Consider the following 19245-nt stretch of genomic DNA (forward strand, 5'->3'; position numbering starts at 1 on the left):
GGGAGGGAATCAGAGGGGTAAAAGCAAGAAAACTTGGGTTGAGATAAAGACAGCTTAATAGGAAAAAAAAGATGAAGGTGGTCTTAATTAAAATATAGAATCAAGTCCTCTCAGAATAAGAGAGAAGTCTGTTTTCTTCAGTCAAATACTACAGAAGTACAGCTACTAAAAATAAAATGGCTATCAGTGAGATCAGGTGAAACACCCACTCCAGACTCTTGTGAATCTAAATTGCTTTTCCTTAGAGAGGTTATGCAATCTCATTCACATTGCAGCAAGTAGAAAAACACTAATTTATTCATTTCAGAAATTAAAATGTTATTTTTTTTAGTTTAATCTAAGCTTTTCTTTCTGCCCTTCTTGTCTACTCTTAAATTAGTTTCAAAAAACTAAAACACTATGTATTTATTAAACATAGCTTGGTCTGGTGCAGTTGATAAGAGGAGGGAAATGTGAGGCATTCAAGGCTACTCTGCAAGTACTTTCATTGCAATGGGCCTATTGCAGGTTTATCACTCAAATATAATGATAAAATGAAATTCTGAAGCGATAAACTTGATTAAAGTTCACCAGAAAATGAAGGTAGGTAATAAAACTCAGTTACTAATGATGTGTGCATACAAAACTATGAAAATGGATGTGTACAGAGATACATATAAAAGGATGCAAAATATATACATCTATATATTTAATTGTATTTGAATACATTTTTAGAGAACTAATGTTTACATTTGCTTTGCTACTACCCAATGATGCATCTCATCTGGATTTACTAGACTTTAAATACAGACTCACTAGTACAGCACTCCTATGCTAGTTTTTTCATCTTTTCATTTTCTAATTTCCATTCCTTTCAGGTGAAAATCGCTTCAGTAAAACAGATAATTGCTTCTGCTTTGCAATGTCAAACAGTTTGCCTCAGGTTACGGCAGTGTCTAAAATTAAGATGGGAAAGAAAGTTCTCATTATCTTTCTCCGTTTCCAGCAACCTTTCATCTCACCCTCTTCGCTGGTGTCCAAAGTCGTACTCTCCCTATTGTTTATTCTTTTCTACTGTTTTCTTGCATTTAGTTACAATTTTAGTTCTGCTCTCCCCCACAATTCTTCACCTTCAGTCTCAGTTATGAATGTAAACACTTTACAATGGCTAAAGAGGAAACCTAGAGTATGTGCTCAGTGCACAGCATTTTCAGTACCGGTCGTAAATCTTTGTCTTTCTACTTAATTTTTATGCTAAATATTCTTCTACATCTCGAAACAGAAAAACAAAAGACTCTTTTGAGACCGCTTATATAGACACTCTATTCTTGAAATCTTGAAAAGTCTTAAGATAAAACTGTCACTCATTTCCATATGCATATTTTCCACAGTCTTGCCTTAACTGTCATCTCTTGGCAGTGAAGTTCTAAAACTGTGTCCTCACTGTTAAAAAGACAAAGTACAGACTGACACATGTGAGGCAATGATAACATACAGTGGCTCCTGCTGCTGGGCTATCAAATTTTTAAAGCACCAGTGAAGCAACCAATCATTATGAGTCTCCTTCCATTGTTACCATGAAACTATGCTTTTATGCTGGAAGGACTGAAGAACAGTTTTCCGTTTTCTATTCAAGGGAAACTAGAGCATGGTGCTGATAATGACAAGGTTGTGGGTTCCATCCCTGTATGGGCCATTCAGTTAAAGCTGGACTAGATGATCCTTGTGGGTCCCTCCCAATTCAGGGTACTCTGTGGTTTAAATTTTAGGCCTCCCTTCAGCTAGATAGCACTGCATGACTGGGATCTTTCGCTGAATATATATTTGTGATTTTTTTCAGTCTAACCCAAAAAGCTAGATTTTAAACCGCCAACAAAGACATTATGTGTGAGCTTACCCATACAGAGATTTGTATTTTCTGTATTTGTGGACTTCAGCAATATTTAATAGAAACAAATAAACAAAAGTTATCTGATGTAACAGGTTGCCTAAATATATGCTTTCCTTTTCCCAGATGAGCACTAAAATTCTTTATTTTGACATCAGTCATGAAGAATGACTTTTGGGTCCAGTCAGAATGCCCTCTTACAAGTGAAATTCCAAATGTTTTTTGTGAAAGTTGGAGAGCCCAAGCCTCAAGGAATGGGCTCATAAGACTTTTTTGGCTTTTGTTTGATAAATCAACAAGCATCTTGTTTACAGAAGTTCAATTAACCCAAAATATTATTTGTGTAAAAATACTGCCCCTAGAATCAATTGCAAATTAAAACTGTTTTAATTGTTTGATTATTTGAAATAGGCATTAATGAAATATTATTATATTGCAGGTTTATATTTTAATTTTGTTCTCCCCTGGCACACTTACACAGCAGAACTAAGCTCATACAACTGACATTCAATATAATTTAAACGTATTATTCAGTTCTAAAAAAGAAATAGCTGAAATAGTTGGATGAGCATCATAGCATTTCTTTATTACATTCTGCAAAGGGTTTTCTTTGAGTAAAAGAGAAACAATATCCAAGTGATTTCAATTCTTTTGCAATTAGTAAAGTCATAAGTTCAGTTAAATATAACTGACAAAAGCATTAGATTTAAAACTATACTCCTATTTGTAGATTACCACTGAGATTTAACTGATACATAAAGAAATAATGCTAGTAGTATCTAATGTTAAGCTTAGTCAAAAATTATTCAAGTACTCAAGTAGAACTGAGAAGAAAATTGATTTTAAAATGCAATGACAGTGCAATAAAACTCTCAACATAACATATAAATGTATTTTCAATTTAGTTTTCATTAGTATGGATTTTCCTTAGTGATTTGACACAATATTTAATGAAAAATGCATCATTCTTCAGCAGTTTACATAGATGTCATTGTACTAAATTTATTATTTCTTTTACTGTAAGCAGAAATAATGAAACAATGAAACATATGTTTCAGTATGCTTTTTTATTAGTTAAAAAAGTTTGGTGAGACATTTCAAAGCAATTTTTTCAAACTACTGCAAGCAATTACATTCTACAGTATATTATTGACCTGTAGTTGTTCTCCTAAAAAAAAAATATTAAATATAAATTTATACACTGCATATTTAGTCTATATTTACAAGACTATATACACTCTGTATACTTTGCATATATTTAGGCACTATATTTATATAAAGTCTATAATCATATATAGATATTAAGTGTATTCTTAAAACCAGTGAATAACTTATTTGACTCATCAAATAAGTGCAGTCATCAGAAAAACCAGAAAAGACACATTTCTAGTGATTTACACAGCATCGTATAGGAACACACTGGATCATACAGAACCAGCCTCAGAGGAACAGACAGAATTTAATTTCAGATGCAGTATTCTCTGATCTCAGTTACTTTGTTTAGCAACATGGATGCTCTAAAGGGTTGAATGAAAAAAGGCTGGTTGGGTTCTTATATTTTGGTGCACAAAATGTTCAAACATATAATTTTAGGAGATTTCTATAGAACACATGTTGCTGGTTTTTGTCTGTTTTTTTTTTTTTTTAAGCTATAGCACATGGCCTAATTTTGTTATCTGTCATGTAAAGGTGCATGTTAGATGTTTTCACCTTTTTCAAAATGTTTCAGAGATTGGCTCAACCAGATAGTCAAGACAGTTAGGAAATGCTTCTGGCATCTAACATAAGAGGGATTATTACACAGCTGAGAACAGAAGCAGCAGCAAAGGAAAGGGAGTAAAGCTTAAGCCAGGAAATGCACAGAAAGCTCTTCTATCTAATATAAATGTTTGCAACTCTACTGTCTGGAAAAGAGAAGGAGATAAAATGCAGCAATAGTTTTAGGCCCTTCATCATTTAATGAACATAGGTTAATAGGATCATGGTACATTTCCTAGACTTATGAACTCCTCCTTACTTCCAAAGTCTGGCTATATGAGAAGTCTGTTGCAGTCATGGATCATTGCTTAAATTCTATCATAAAATGTATTTATTTACCCTCCCCACTGAGATGATATTCACATTTGACATTCTTGAACCTCAGCTGTTCTACATGAATATACACCAGGATCTATCTATATGAAGAAAATAATCTAGATTTAATTTGTGACAGTGAGAACCAAGAACAAAAAGCATGAGGGAATAAACTTTAGCTATTCCTTTAAGAATTGAGGAAAGAGAGGGTGGTTATTCCCTAATTCAAGGCAAAGCAATAAAGAAACAAATTAGCAAGCACAGTAGCCAGGGAACAATAAATATGTCCACTAAGTTAGACACAGTGCATATGTGGCTGATAATTTAACACCATGAAAGGGGATTACAAATCTGCAGTGGCGCAGTGAAACACTAAACTCCAAAAAGATTTAGTGCAAGCAACACAAGGTAGTGTTAAACAGTTGACAAAAGATAACAAAGAAAAAGCAGACACAGTGTCAGAGATTTCACAATACTAAAAGACAAAAGGCCATCTAAACACGTAGACATTGCATCACTCTTAGTGTTGGCTTAATCTCTACCCTTTGAAGCAGCAGCTTGTCCAGCAGCTAGAAAAAAAAATTCATTAAGGACAGGCTATCTCAAAAAATAAAAAGGTTTAAAATAAGCTTTGACAATTTGAAAAATCAATTCATGTGCCTAGATTCATATTTTAAAGAAAGACAAATCCCTAACCTAATCTATTACAAAGTAGGATTAGAAATAAATCAAGTGGTTCTGATAGTTTCCTGAACTACTTTAATGCTGTTTTCTGTTGAAGAGCTGTATTATTGTGAATCTCACACAGATTAATATTTTATACTTCTAGGAGTAGCATCTCAGGCTAGGACTGAGAGAAATAGCCTAGAAATAAAATCAAAGGATGTCCTAAAAATATTTGCTATTGCTAACCAGGTTTCATTAACTACTTCTGGTCTTTTTCTATTAAAATGACAAATCTGAAAGACTACAGTTTTCTATTCTATCATGGGAGGAGAAAAAGAAAGGAAACAACAATTAAACTAATTTGATAAATTCAGCAAACACACACAGTACTGACATTTATCACATAATGATTCAACAAATATTTCCCAAATAACATTTCAAAAGAAGTGTGTGGATGAAAGGGCACATACATAGATTTTCCATCAAGTTATAATACTGAGTGAATTTTCTTAAATGTTTCAAATTACAATTTCCTAAATTCCAAAATGTTCTCTTACCTACCTAGGCTTTGTCAATAAAAACCAAACAAAAACCCAACCTTCCAGATTTTAACTTATTGGCAATAAACCTTCGTAAGAACAAAGTTATTTAAATGGCATTATCTGCTATTTGTCTTATTCTATATTGCCATTTTTTCCCCACTGAGTGCTAATAAGTGCTTGCTGTTGAAGAGGTTTACATTCAACATCTGTCAGTTGTATCCAGAAGTAGCACCTACAGGGAACTGTCAAAGAGATTGCTATTCTCCTCTGTAGCACCAGCAAATCTGTCTCACATCATTTACATACAGATAGTTATAGGCATTCATCATTTCATTATGCTGACTGCCTCACTATTCTAATGTATAATGTCTCTTTAATGAGCCTCAAAAAATACAATATTCCTTGATTTATGACTGCTTAACTGAAAAATTATACAGATTGACAAAAACTCATCATAAAGCCTTTTTTGTGTTCCCACTACCTTGCACTTTAAATTTAACAATTACTCTCGAGTTAACTCATGATCTGCTTCTTTGACAAAAGAAATTATCAAATTTTACCACACTAGGTTTCACAGTCATTGCTGTTTTAATAAATATACTTTCACTTCCATGAGAAAGCAGCATAGAATTCGACAAATTAAAATAGATCAGTTTTTGTCCAAGAAATAAATGTATTGGACAATCTGTTCCAATATTATTATATGTCAATTACTGTATACTTCCTAAATTATCATGTGGAATATTGCTGTACTGGTCATGCAAGAGTGACTCATAAATGAGCCAACTTACATGTTCAAGTAAATTGAACTATGGTTTATTGTATGAACTTCAATTATTTTCTACACAAATGCTTAGCACTGAAAAACAACTCTGCCATTAAAAGCACACTGAAGTTATTACAAACATACCTAAAACACCAAATAGAAAGCTGAGAAGAAGAGGCAAGCACTTCATTTGACTGCACCCAGGCATTTCAGTTTCCCCAGCTGCATCTCCCTGTGTTTATAGATATATCAGCGTTCCTCTGGGGACACTGGGGTTTGAATACCCAGGCTGAAAAGGTTTACAAACTGCTCATGGTGGCCATTAGAAGCAAGAATTTTCATGCAGTATGATAAAACTTATGATACATTGCTTCTGACAAATCCACAGCTGACAGTTGAATGTTTTTAGCATGTAAGAAAGTGTTGAGCTCTGGCTGAAGTTTCACCCATAACAGAGATAACTGCAATTTTTTACTCCCCCATCTAATATAGTTTAAGCTGACCCTAGAGACAGTCAGTCAGTATGCAACTCCCTCCCCCCTGCTCAGCCATTCTTTACCATACAAGTTTTAGAAACATCTTAGTGAGACCTTTCCCTCTTTTCAGATGCCACTCCTTACAGAGGGTTCAAATGCAATGAGTGCAGATAAACAAATGAGCACTGAGGTAACCTTACACTGCCTTATCTCAAAGCATCACTTCCTATTTCCAGATCATGAAACCAGGCTAAAAAGGCTATCCATTCAATGCAGTAGAGATGTACAGAGATTTAAGCAACAGATGGCAATCTGCATTCCCTAGATCCCTGCAAAAAAAGTCAACTTTAAGTGCAAAATCAAACAAAACAACAATGCAATACTACTAAACATTTAAAAGCTGCTTCAGTTATGATATGACAGGAAATAAAGTGCATAAATGACACTGATATGTTTGACAATGACAAGATAAATGCTCAATAAAATAAAAAATTTTATTTCATAATTTTGGACCTATATTTTAATTCCTTTGCACTGAATATTCCAGTCAACATAAACATCTGAGTTTTAAAGAGCCAAACTTCTAAAGAATATAGATAGAGTATCCCCTAATCAACACCATGTGTTTTTACCATCTAGGAGAATTCACATATCTACAGATTACAACCATATAAAATGACAGCCTATCAAATAAGCCAATACAAAATTGTTTAAAAAATTTTTTTTACATTAATAAATCACAGTAATTCCATGTTGTTACTTTGTATGCAGAACTTATAACTCTGAATCCAGAAAACTAGTATGTCAATCAAATATCTGTTGCCAATATAAGGCCTTAATTTATAAACTTGGATACTTCATGAATTCAAAATATCTCAACATCTCCATTCATTCCCATAACAATAAAGAGATTTATATCTCGCTTGTAGTAGTGATAAAATCCAATTTAAGAACTGTTCAGTATTTACTAATCACAACATATCCTTAGACTGTCACTCTGACCATCTCAGAACTATCTGTCTGTGTCCCTTGACATTAACTGTGAGGCACATAGCCAAGGGCAGCCATAGACAATATTTATGCTGTCTGTTAGTGCTCATATTGTGCCTCTCTAGCTGGAAGAGACTATGATTAGTTGTTATCTTAGTGGCACAGAGAGAAGTTGATAAGAACAAATACAGATACCCGTATAATCCCTTCATGTTACAATTCTATTTCTTGCTTTTCTTGCCTTACAAATTCGTTATTTCATCTCCATAGTATACAGAGTTACCACTTCCAAAAAGTGGCTAATAATGCCTGTGACTCATGATTTTCCTTTCTCAGTCTGAATTTCAGAAAAGGCAGTGGAGGAACATCAGAACAAGCTTTAAGCCTTCGCATTGTTCTTTCTGACGTGTGCATATAAATACGTGTAACTGTTTTTCTCTGGTAGAATACTAAATTAGCCATTTTCCTTGTAGAGTACTGAATTACACAGAAACCCAAAAAATTTTATAATATATTTCCCACTGATTGAGCCTACTTACAGGAAGGCGGTGTTGCAAAAGGATTCAATACTTCAATCAGTGTAGTATGCGCATCAGAAGAAAATCCAGAGTGTGTTCTGTTCCTGTGATCAATTTTCTATCTTTCTATAGATACACCTAGGAAATAACCAGTACAGAGTCAGTACAACTAAATACAGAAAATAACATAAACCAAATGATTAGAAATTAAAAAATGAGAATATGTTGAACAATAATTTATGGCAAAGTCCATACAATTATTCATCAATATGGAATTACAGAAGACAAAAGTTCCAGATTTGTCTTCATTTAATTCTGTAGTACCCAAGTGATTCCAGAGTTCTTCAATCTCAAGACTGCCAAGTAGAATCAAACAGATGTTATCATTACACCTAAACAGCCATCTGGTAGCCTGAGAGAAGAAACATAATGACCACAGAGGGAACTTGTCCAGCCGTCCAAAACAGCACAACTGTGTTTCCATTCAGCATGTAGAACAACTGGAGTATATAGAATATATGAAGTAAACAGACATGTTTATTTTAACAGTACAGTTAATTCATCATTTTTGTCTTTCAGTAGAAACAGAAGAAGAAGCTTCTCTTCTTTCAGATCTTATTTACATACTTGGCAGAATTCTACAGAAAGTAGAAAAGTTAGGAATAAGGCATAAAGATGGCCTGTCTAGGTATTTCATAAAGGGGGCAGGGTTCAGATTATCTTCACATCTAAACCAGTACTGACAAGGGCCAGTACTATTCCCTTTAAATAGCTGCAGTCAAAGCTGGACCACACTCCACATAAAAAAAATTTGCCCCAGGAGATAACCATTCTTACTTTATATCTTACTGCTGCAAATTAATCCCTGCTACTTCTTGTCTTACCTAAATCAATTTATGCTGATCTCCTTTCTCAACAATTTTATATATTGCTACCCTCATTCTTCCCGTTTCTTAGGTTCAATAAATTTGGTTCAAAGTCTTCTTCTGATGCCTTTAATATTTAATTTAATTTAATGAACAATCAATAACCAGGTACATTTTATTAGTCCTTTTAGAAACTTAGACAACTTGAGCCTCCAAGTTGTTTCACTGGATGCTTACACATTATGCTCCTAAAGATCTGTGGAGATCAAGTGGATCTTGTTTCAGCAGTTTCTATCCCCTGTGCCTTTGCCACAGACTATCAACTCAGTAAACAGAAATTAGTATGTCATGCCTCAAATTCATAAAGGGTGATAGAGGCATGATGTGTTTTCAGATGTGTCAAAAGATGTCTGCCAGGCATTCTAGCACTTCTTGAGATCTCCTACTGCTGAAAAGAAGGAAAACACTTGTGTAAGAAAGCAAAAAATATGGAACCAACTACACATGTAAGAATATGGCATGGTAAATATGCTGTCCCCATTCTTACCTGAAGTATTACAGGGAATTCCCCATCTTGCACTTATGCTGTTAATTATTCCTACTTAGTGAGTGCTTGTGCTTGCTCTCACCAAAATTGTATGTCTATTATTTTCTAGTATTTGTACAATTTATTGTGATTATTTTAAGCCTGAGTCCTGTATTCTAAGGGACAGAAGCAAGATTAGCACCTACTCCATTTCCAAAACTACCAACAATGCCATAGAATAATATTACACCCAGTACAGACTTTTACAGAATTACACTCCTCCCCCCAACTGTTACTGTGGAGTGACTGCAAATAAATATCACATCTTTTTAACCCAAAAAACTTGAATACACTTTCAGTCTAATCTTATCTAGATCACAGTTCCCTAGCTTGCTTAAAAGAATGCCATGCATAATTATGAAAACAGCAGTTTACAAAATTAAAGTCATATATCTTCTAACCCTTAAGGCTTGCTGCAGTTTTTAAAGAGATGGAATAGGAATGACTTATTCCTCAGAAATCTATGCGAGCTGCTCAATCTCAGTATCTCTTGCAGATGTGTATAAAGAACAGTTTGATAATTTCAGGTCCCTCAGGGAAATTCAGGTTAGACAACTATGTACAATTCTTTGGATATTTCTTCAGGTCTTACTGTCAGCCCTTTTCTGAGCTTTTGAAATTTCACCATCCTTAAGTTCTCAAATATGATGTTACTATACAAAATGTAAAGATTTGTTTATTCCTTCATGCACATCTTTTGTTGCTATAAATCAAAGAGTCTTTTCACCGAAGATGCAAATAAAAGATAGTTCTTTGTTTCTAGTTGAGCTTAACCTCACAGTTAGATTATCTGTATTTAGTTTTATAAGAAAAGTTCATCATTTTTGTGTGATTAATCTGTTATATTTACTACAATTATTGGATTCTAACATCACCCATCCTAGATTCCAATACTGACCCCTGAATCTTCCACAGCTTTCTATACAGAATCAACTAGGTTGGAAAAGACACTTCTGACCTCACACAAAGAGGCTAACAGAATATGAGATAGTTAATTAACTGTTCATGTTTAATTTTTAATGTTTTATATAATTGTATGTAGATTTGTCCCACCAGCTCCTCTGATCTTTCAGTGGAGATTTCCTTTAAAAAACATCTTTAGCTGTTTAGCTTGCACTAATTTTCATGCACAGAAGGGATTTTCCAAATTTTTGAATATGTTTAAAAATGAAAATGAAGTCTGTTATGTTTTTAAATACAACTGATTTTCAAAATGGATGTTTCTGTTTTGGGACATCTATATTACGCTGCTGGGTGAAGCTCTTTAAATAGAGAAATATATTCATTAGATTACAGGAAGTATTTTAATTATAAGAAAGAACACAGGAGACAAAACCAGATGAATCTAAGACCACTCAGAACAAGTGTCTCATTTGCCCAGGTCCACCTGTGCCAGCTCACAAGAAAGATAATACAGGGAGGTCTCAGTTAACCAGACGTGTACACGTGTGCATGAAGACCTTCATAACATGGCCCATTCCTCAGCTGATTCTCCTAACAAGCTGAACTTAACAGCAAGTGTCACATTGTCTGGTGTTCCTTTACCCTGTTACAGAAACTGGGGAAGGATGCTGTTCCTCTTGAATAAATTAATGAACTACATGTTCACTACAACAAATGATTTTATGTGCCTTTGTTGCCCATATTTTTCAGCTTCTCTGCTACTCCAGATCAGTTACGCCCTTCTTCCTCCTTCTCAACACTTCATCCTCTCTGATCTATAAGCTTAATTTGCTTTCTTTAATATTAGGCTGGAAATTAGGAACTACAACTTTCCACAAGCCTTAGTGGGCATTGTATACTTCTACTGGATTATCAGCAAAAAACATAGTCCACTGTCTAAGAAAAGTGTAAAACAGGACAATAAGTCTAAATCAAATGTGCTGCTTAAACTAGGCCTTGGGATAGCTGTCCCTTTGGCATGTGAAAGCATGAGAAATCTCAGCTATCCCTGGCGAGAAGGCTATGTTAACATCTGTATCTCATTTTAAGTACTAGATTAATTTTTTTCATAAGACTTTCTCTGGCTTCTCTGCTCTGTAATATCCCACCCTTAACATATAAAATGACCCTAAGAAAAGCAGTTCAGCCCTGTAATTCTACTACTTCCATGATAATAGCATCCCAGATAAGGAATATCTATCAAATGTGTCAGAATATTATCTATTCATTCCAGTCTCCTTTCTTGCCTTATTTTTCTTATCTTCCAGCAGCACGTGCCTGGGATTCTACTCAACATCACTCACAAAGCTCATAGATAAATAAATCAAAAAAATGAGTAAAACCTAAAAAATAAAATTTAAAAAATACCGACACCAAACACACCCTCATACACTCTTTTCCCTTTCCAAGTCTGGAGTTTTTTGAATACGATTATTTCCTTTCCCGTGACAAAACACAACCTGCCTAGAAAACTTCACCATCTCCTAAAAGCCTTGCAGTGAGAAAGGGAGGTGCGGTGAGGTAGGGACGGGACAGGGCAGGGCAGGGCAGGACGAGGGATATTGGCTCTGCCTTTGCCGGGAGTAGCTGTGGACCCGCAGCAGGCGCGGGAGGGTGAGGCCGCAGGGAGCAGTGGCTGGAGCAAGTCCATGGGGGCTGGGAGCGGCTGCACACCAGGGGCAGGGAGCCAGCACTGGGAGGTTACTGCCACTGCCCTGCGGGACAGCAGCTCTAGAGACAAACCATAGGCCAAGAGCGGAGGTACTCCATGCCTTTTTTCCACTGGTAAGGCTTCTCCTCAAGCCTCCAGGGTCCCTGAGCTTCTTAAGAGATTCTCTGGACATAAAGCAGCACCTGCAGGAGAGGAAAGAGGTGTGGATCACTTACCTAACCCACTTAGACTTATGTAAGTTCATGGCCCTGGTGCACGGCATCCCCAGAGGTGTTCATGGAGCTGGCAGGTGTCTCTGTGAGACTGCTGCCTGTCCTTTTTGAAATGTTTCTGATGACTTGAAGGCAGTTGCTGTCATGCTCCTCTTTACGACAAGTAAAAAGCAAGATCCAAGGAACTGCAGGCTGGTCAGCCTTAACTGTGTCCCTGGAAAAGTTGTGGAGCGGGTAGTTGTAGAAACCATTTCTTGCCTGAGCAGATCATGCCTGACCAACCTCAGTGCCCTCTGTGGTGAGCTGATTGGCAGCTGTGGCAGGCAGTTGTGCACTGTGCTGTGCATCTTCATTTTAGCCAAGCTTTGGCACAGTCTCCAATTGTCTCCTTATCACAAAACTCATGAGAAACAAGCTGGACAAGTGGATTCTAAAGTGAACAGAAAATTAGTTTGACTGCCAAAACTCTGACAACTGTGATGAGCAGTGCGAAGTCCAGCTGGTGGGCAGTAGTTCAGTGTCTTCATTAACAACCCGGATGACAGAGAGCACTCTCAGCAAGCCTGAGGATGGTGCTGAATTGGAGGAGGCAGTCAATACACTGGACGGCAGGACTAGCTAGTGGAACCTGAACAGGCCAGAGAAATGGGCTGACCAGAAGCTCTCTCAACAAGAGCATGTACAAGGCCTTGCACCTGGAATGGAAACACCTCATGCGGCAAGGCGAGAGGCAGGCTGAGGGGACAACCCTCTGGCAAGCAGCAGTGCAAAGAAGGGTCTGGAGGTTCTGGTGGACAAGTTGAATATCAACCAGTAGGTGTGCCCATAAAGAGTAGGCTGAGTGCATCCTACCATTATTAAAACTTGTAGGCAACGCATATTCAAAACAGCGATCCTTTCTCTCTGCTTGGCACTTGTAAGACGTATCTGGAGCACTGCGCCCAGTTTTGGGCTACCTAACACGTGAAGGATATCAATACTGAGTGACTCCAGCAAAAAGCCAACAAGATACTCAGGGTACTAGAAAGCATGGTGTACAAAGAGAGGGTGAGAGAACTGGGCCTGTTCGGCATGGACATGAGAAAGCGAAGGGGTGACCTTTTCACTGTGTAAAACAATTTCACTGGAAGACAAGAGAAGATGCCTTCAGACTGTCTTCAGAGGTGCACTGTGATAGGACAGAAGTAATAAACACAAATGGAAACATGAGAAATTTCTATCAGATATTCAGGGAGGTGGGTGGTGTGTAGAATTACCATGATGGTGGTTAAAAGCAGCAACAGGTTGCCCAGACAGGTGGTAGAAGCCATCCAGGGACTGTTCAAGGCTCAACATAGCCTTAGCCACCCTGATGTCCTTGCACCTGTTTTGAGTAGGATGTTGGACTAGATGGCCTCTGGATACCCTTTGTGTCCTAAAAACAACTCTGATAAAACCTAAAATTACAGCAAGTGTTTATTTAGAGAGTTTTTGAAAATCTGAAAGACATTTAAAAATAAACTATATAATATGCCTGTTATATATTTAAAACAGATAGAAAGCTAAATTCCTTTGGCAATAGATACTGCTATCTGGAATGGACACACACAGCTTATGGATCCCATTGTGCAAAAAGCAGACGTCAAATTTGAGAAAATGTGTCATTTCAAATTTCAGAAGAGTTGCTGTTTATTCTAGCAAAATTATAAAAAAAATTAAATTTGCTTAGTTTTCTTAGAAATACCTACTTTGGTGATTTTTTACAACTTTTCAAAATTGTTTTCCATGCAGATAATTAAGGCAACCTTCAGACACATTTCATTTGGCTACAGATGTATCATTTACAGTGTAACATATTTTCAGAGTTTTACAAAATCGTATTTATTGTTGCTATCATTTTTTGCCTTTTAAAATATGAAAGATATGATTTCATTTCCTAACAGCTTTTTTGTATGGTGTATGTTATAAAAAACATGGCATCTCTAGGAAAAATATGTTCAATGACTATGGTAAAAATATGAAGCTCACTTCCAATAAGATCTAAGAGAAAATGCTGTGAAGAAGCATGAACCTGAAAAAAATTGTCATCTTAAGGTGGAACGTATGCTTGCGGCTTGAAAATACCAATTTTTTTTTTTTATGAAGAATCTAATCATATGTCTTTACTGCTGCACAGCTAAACATCACACTTTCTGAATTCTTCCTATGTTATAAGTGGTCTCTGGAAGCCCACATACCTCACACATGGATAGTATAAAAATATACAGAATGGCTTTTAAACAATATGTATGTTGTAAGAGACACGTATATGTAAGTCAAGATGACGCCATAAAGAGTTCATGACCTTAGGGCACTTTTCCAACCTTAATGATTCTATGATTTTATGATGCAGTTAATGATGCCTGAGAGTTAAAGCAATAGCAATTTAATCAATATCTTATTATAAGCATGATATGAGAACTTGTGAAAAAGGCTTGCTACCCAACACCCACAAAAACATGAACAATCCTTACTTGTAGACTCATAGAGCTTTTTAGAACTAAATACGTTTCTCTAAATTAAGCCTTTTATGAAAATCAGGAGGAAAGTTTCTAGCCATTTCTTTCCCTTGAAGAGTTTTAATAAAATCCAGGTGACTGAATGAATCCAGAATACTCCATCTACTATGGACAACATATTTCAAGTACAGTGCTCTCAGCTGGCTTTTAGCTACTGAATCTAAAAGGTGTATTAAAATGAAACAAAATTTTATTTTTTCGAAGTTAAGTTCTTGATTATTGCAAATTGCAAACAACATGGTGAAAAGCAATTTAAAATACACTTTAAACTAATAGCACCTTCAAATTATGAAGTAAGACTTTGCTTTAATCTAAATTTACAATTTAGACTGATTTTTATCATGTATACCAAGAAATTTCAAGGAACTCTGGCAGAAGGAGAAAAATATGCTTTAATATATAGGAAAAAAGGAGTACTGCAACTGATGGTAACAGAAGAATTATTTTTTTAGATCCAAACGTCTATAAAACCTGGCTTAATGTGCAGCTTTCATGTTTTAATGTTTACTATATTGTGTCAATTTAATGTAATTTACACTTTCAATATACTTTTATCTGAACAACTACTTTAATCCAGAAATACTGTGTTTCACTAACTTTTCTTTTCCTCTAAAGATTTTTGGGTGAATTAATTATAGCCAAGACACCAAATATAAGCATCCTGATCTCACTAACACTACAGTTATTTTATTACCGAAGACCTTTGCCCACATGCAACGGTACATCATGATTTAGTTCAGCAAGAGTGACAGGTTACTCTTTATGATTTGACAGGATGTCACTGTAGTAGGTATGTTGACTATTTAATGACTTTAGAAAGTCTCTTATGGCCTTCACTAACTCATAAAATTAACTTTCATTATCTTCTTGCATGAGTACTGATGACAAAGTGTAATCTTATTACAAGAAAGAAAATGTCTAATAGTTTCTTAAGTAAAATATTTTTCTTCAGTGATTCAATTAATAAAGTTTTGCCTTGCATGAATTATATTCAGTGCTTCAAAGCACATAGTAACCTTTCAGTATTTGAATGGTCTTCTTTTGGTGTACTGCACAAACCCTCAAAAGTGACATTGTCAAACTGTCATGAATCTACTTGATGCACGTCAAAGCCTCACTATTCAGAATTTGTGACTAGACACCTGAGCAGTAAAAAAACTATAGTAAATTTTTACTCTGTATCTTCAATACAATGCGTCCATGTATGCCTACCTCAGCAAAGCAGTATTAGCTCTTGGCAAAAAGCATTCATCTGGGCTGAAACGCTGTCAGCAGCAATATGGTAGATGTCAATTAGAATAAAGTATGCGATGCAAACACATTTGCCAATTACATGCATTAGACCTCATAACGGCTGATGTCACAAATGTAGTTTGGTGATAAATTATCTTAAGGACAGTAATTACATTTTTCCATCAGTTGAATATACCCATTTTGAAGTTACAAAACAAGATCCACAAAGTCTCCCTTCAGACAAAAGAACAAAAATTTCAGGGTGTATGGTTGCTTGCTGGCTGATTTTTTCCAAGTTAGACCCGGCTTGGGCTTCTAAGTATTTAGAATAGTGTTGAAGAGATTGAAGAATAAATAAGTAACCAAAAATAGGGATTACAAAAAAATTACATTATCAGATCATTTGGATCCAGTCCAACTCCCCATCCAATATGGGGAGGATGGCATCCAAGATAAGAAGAAATGAGAACAGTGATAGAGACAGTGGCAGTTGCATATAAAGCTACCTGGCAGAATATCCAGTACTGGCAATTTTTAGATCATTAGTTAGCTCAAGATGGGGAGTTGGCCTCAATGATCTTTATGGGTCCCTTTAAACCTGAAATAGTCTATGGTTTAATATTTCCCTTAATGTTCAAGTGTTAATACAAACACCTTAGTTTAAATAGAACTCAGAAAGATTCTACAATCTGTGGTATCTAAATGATCAGAACTCTACTTTTTTGCATTGAAAGCAAAGAAGAGTCTTGGAGAACTTAAGTTCTAAATCTGCTTGCTTTCAGTGGTTCATCAGAAAACACATACAGCAGGATTTTCTCCTGTCCCTCTGAACTCAGCTTAGCTATACCTCATAGATAGCTAGCTCATCCTGAGTGACAGCATATCCCTAGGTAAAACTTAGTAATAAAACTTGGACACATGTTGGCTTTATAAAAGAATAATACTGATTTAAGTGCAATTGGCAATGAAAGGTCTGGTTAGGCAAAATTCAAACTATGTAAAAATTACATTTTCTAGTAAAGAGCTATTGTTACCTATGCAACAGCATTTTAGTGAGGATGAAGTTCTGGCATGCACAGACATACGGTAAATAAGGCATTTGTAAAGATAATGTGCTAAAGTCATGTAGTTTTTTATGAACACTTTCTCATAAATGGCAGGTGTGACCTTTGCAGGGGGATACATATATATACACACACACATACACACACCACACAACAAAACCAGGGTTTAGAGTCTAACAATGACAACTGCTGTCACAAGAAGTGAAGTCCAGCAGGTATGAAAACTAAGTGTTGGCAAAAAAAATTGGGTTAATTATTTCGCTGATGAACTGCATCCATACAGAAAGGAAATTAAGACAATAATAATAAAAAAAATCTTATATACAACAAAAAGAGAGTGCATAAAAAACTGAAGTTAGGCCTGAAACTTCTAAACAAGTGGTTAAACAGAAATAAGGCAGAAATTATTTACATTATATACTATGTATTAACACCACTGGTAATCTATGCATGAGTATAAATTGAGCATCTAAATTTCCTATATCACGAAAGGGAGAGAGAGTACCTTTAAAAGACATTTAAGTTTAGGACTCTTAAAATAGGTGCCTCTGGACAGCGTGGCTAGATCTCAATGTACATTTTCCTCTGCTGTTCTTTTATTGGCATATTCTGATCATACTATTTAAATACAGGGGAAGTCTTGCACCAAAACAAATACAATTTAACATCTGAACAATTAATGAGTTTAGAAAAACATTTAGGTAGTTAAAAAAAGTAACTAGAAGTTATTCTAATAAGATTTAAAAAAATCAGCGCTGAAAAGTGTTTGATTTATTTTGTGGGTTTTAATAGGTAGTAGATCTGTTTTAATTCAGGAAGCAGAAAGAGAGACAAACAAGAATAAATTGGAGACCACTGTTCAGAACAAAAATAGCCAAAATACTAATTCTGAGCAAACTATTGGGATTCATACATTGCATTTGGAAAAAATCCAAATGAAAGAGCAAATATCACATAGCAGAGCTAGTGTACATACAGGAAAAAGCTTAAGTCAATTTTGCAATACTGCCAGGAAATAACCTTTCATAAAAAACTTGAGGTTTCCACAGAGTTTCTGTCTGTATTCATGTTTTCCCAAACTACTTTACCCAACACAGGTCTTGGTCACTTGTCTCCTCTATCTCCAGCATCCCCTTACTGATTTTTCTGCATTTTCCAGTCTTTCTATATCAGCATAAGCTTATTATGAAGTAAATGGCCATTTCTACACTTGTAATTTTAATAAATGTAATGTGCATTATATTGATTATATGATAATTCAGAATATCTACTGTTTACTTCTAGGTTCTCCTAAACTTTGATGTAATTTTATTTCTACACTAAAGTCGGGAATTTAAAGAAAATTTGATTTTTTTTGAAGAAAGTAGTCCCAGGAAATCTTGCAAAATGCCTATTCTCAACTTCTTTTTGGCAGCAGTGGTTAGTTTCTAAATCCAACTCATGAAAACATTCTGTTGTTTTTTGGGTTTTTTTTAAGAACGAGAACAGGATAAAAGGATAAAACAGGATAAAAGAATAACCTCCTTCTGTAGAAGCCTTAACATACCCCTGCACCTGTTGTAGATCTCAGCCTGGAAAGAGAAGAGTGATTCCATGTTCAGTTTCCAGTTCCTACCAGATTTATATTCATACATTTTTAATAAGAGTACAAGGACAGATCTGCTCCTCTTCTTTCCATCCTCAAGAATGACTGTAAGAACCTGATGAGGGCCATTCCCTTGATGGATTTAAGTTACACAGCTAAAGGGGATTTCCCCTACACATTGTTCAGCTTAGAATGTAATCAGGTCAAGTCAAAGTCAGCTGATGTTTTACAGAGCTTAATTCAAAAATGTGACATTTTATGGATGAGTACATTATAACAAGGTAGAATGGTTGAATACTAGTTCAGTTTTTTGAGAAGGAAATCTAGCTATTTTCTTTAGATTTAAAAAGAATAGTAAGATTAGAGGGGAAGACAGAAAGCAACTGAGTTAGCAGCTTTCCACCACTTGAGTAACATATAAATAAGTAGGTCTAGCTTCCTGAATGTAAAATCCTTTGTCCCAGTTCTACTTAAAATACAGCACTGATTCATTCAATCACACTTTATCATTCTCAACATGAGCTTATGTGAACTGTTTGCCACTGATTTTACTATTCTCCTCCAAAGAATACACCAATAATAATCTAACAGATTTTCCTCTAATTCTTGTTATATTTCTCCATTGATATCACCTCTTTCTACTGACATAC

At 35.5% G+C, this 19245-nt stretch overlaps 1 protein-coding gene across 22 annotated transcripts in view; it reads right to left on the reverse strand.

Moving 5' to 3' along the window:
- Positions 1 to 19245, reverse strand: part of TENM3 (teneurin transmembrane protein 3) — a 1328112-nt gene that overhangs the window by 1267821 nt on the left and 41046 nt on the right. For all 22 annotated transcript variants that reach the window (XM_048302939.1, XM_048302936.1, XM_048302938.1 and 19 more), the window contains exon 2: positions 7920 to 8036. The gene's annotated coding sequence lies outside the window, so the exon portion shown is untranslated. The remainder of the gene's footprint in view (positions 1 to 7919; positions 8037 to 19245) is intronic.

The sequence above is a fragment of the Corvus hawaiiensis genome, chromosome 5, assembly GCF_020740725.1.
Source record: "Corvus hawaiiensis isolate bCorHaw1 chromosome 5, bCorHaw1.pri.cur, whole genome shotgun sequence".
Classification (NCBI taxonomy): Eukaryota; Metazoa; Chordata; class Aves; order Passeriformes; family Corvidae; genus Corvus; species Corvus hawaiiensis.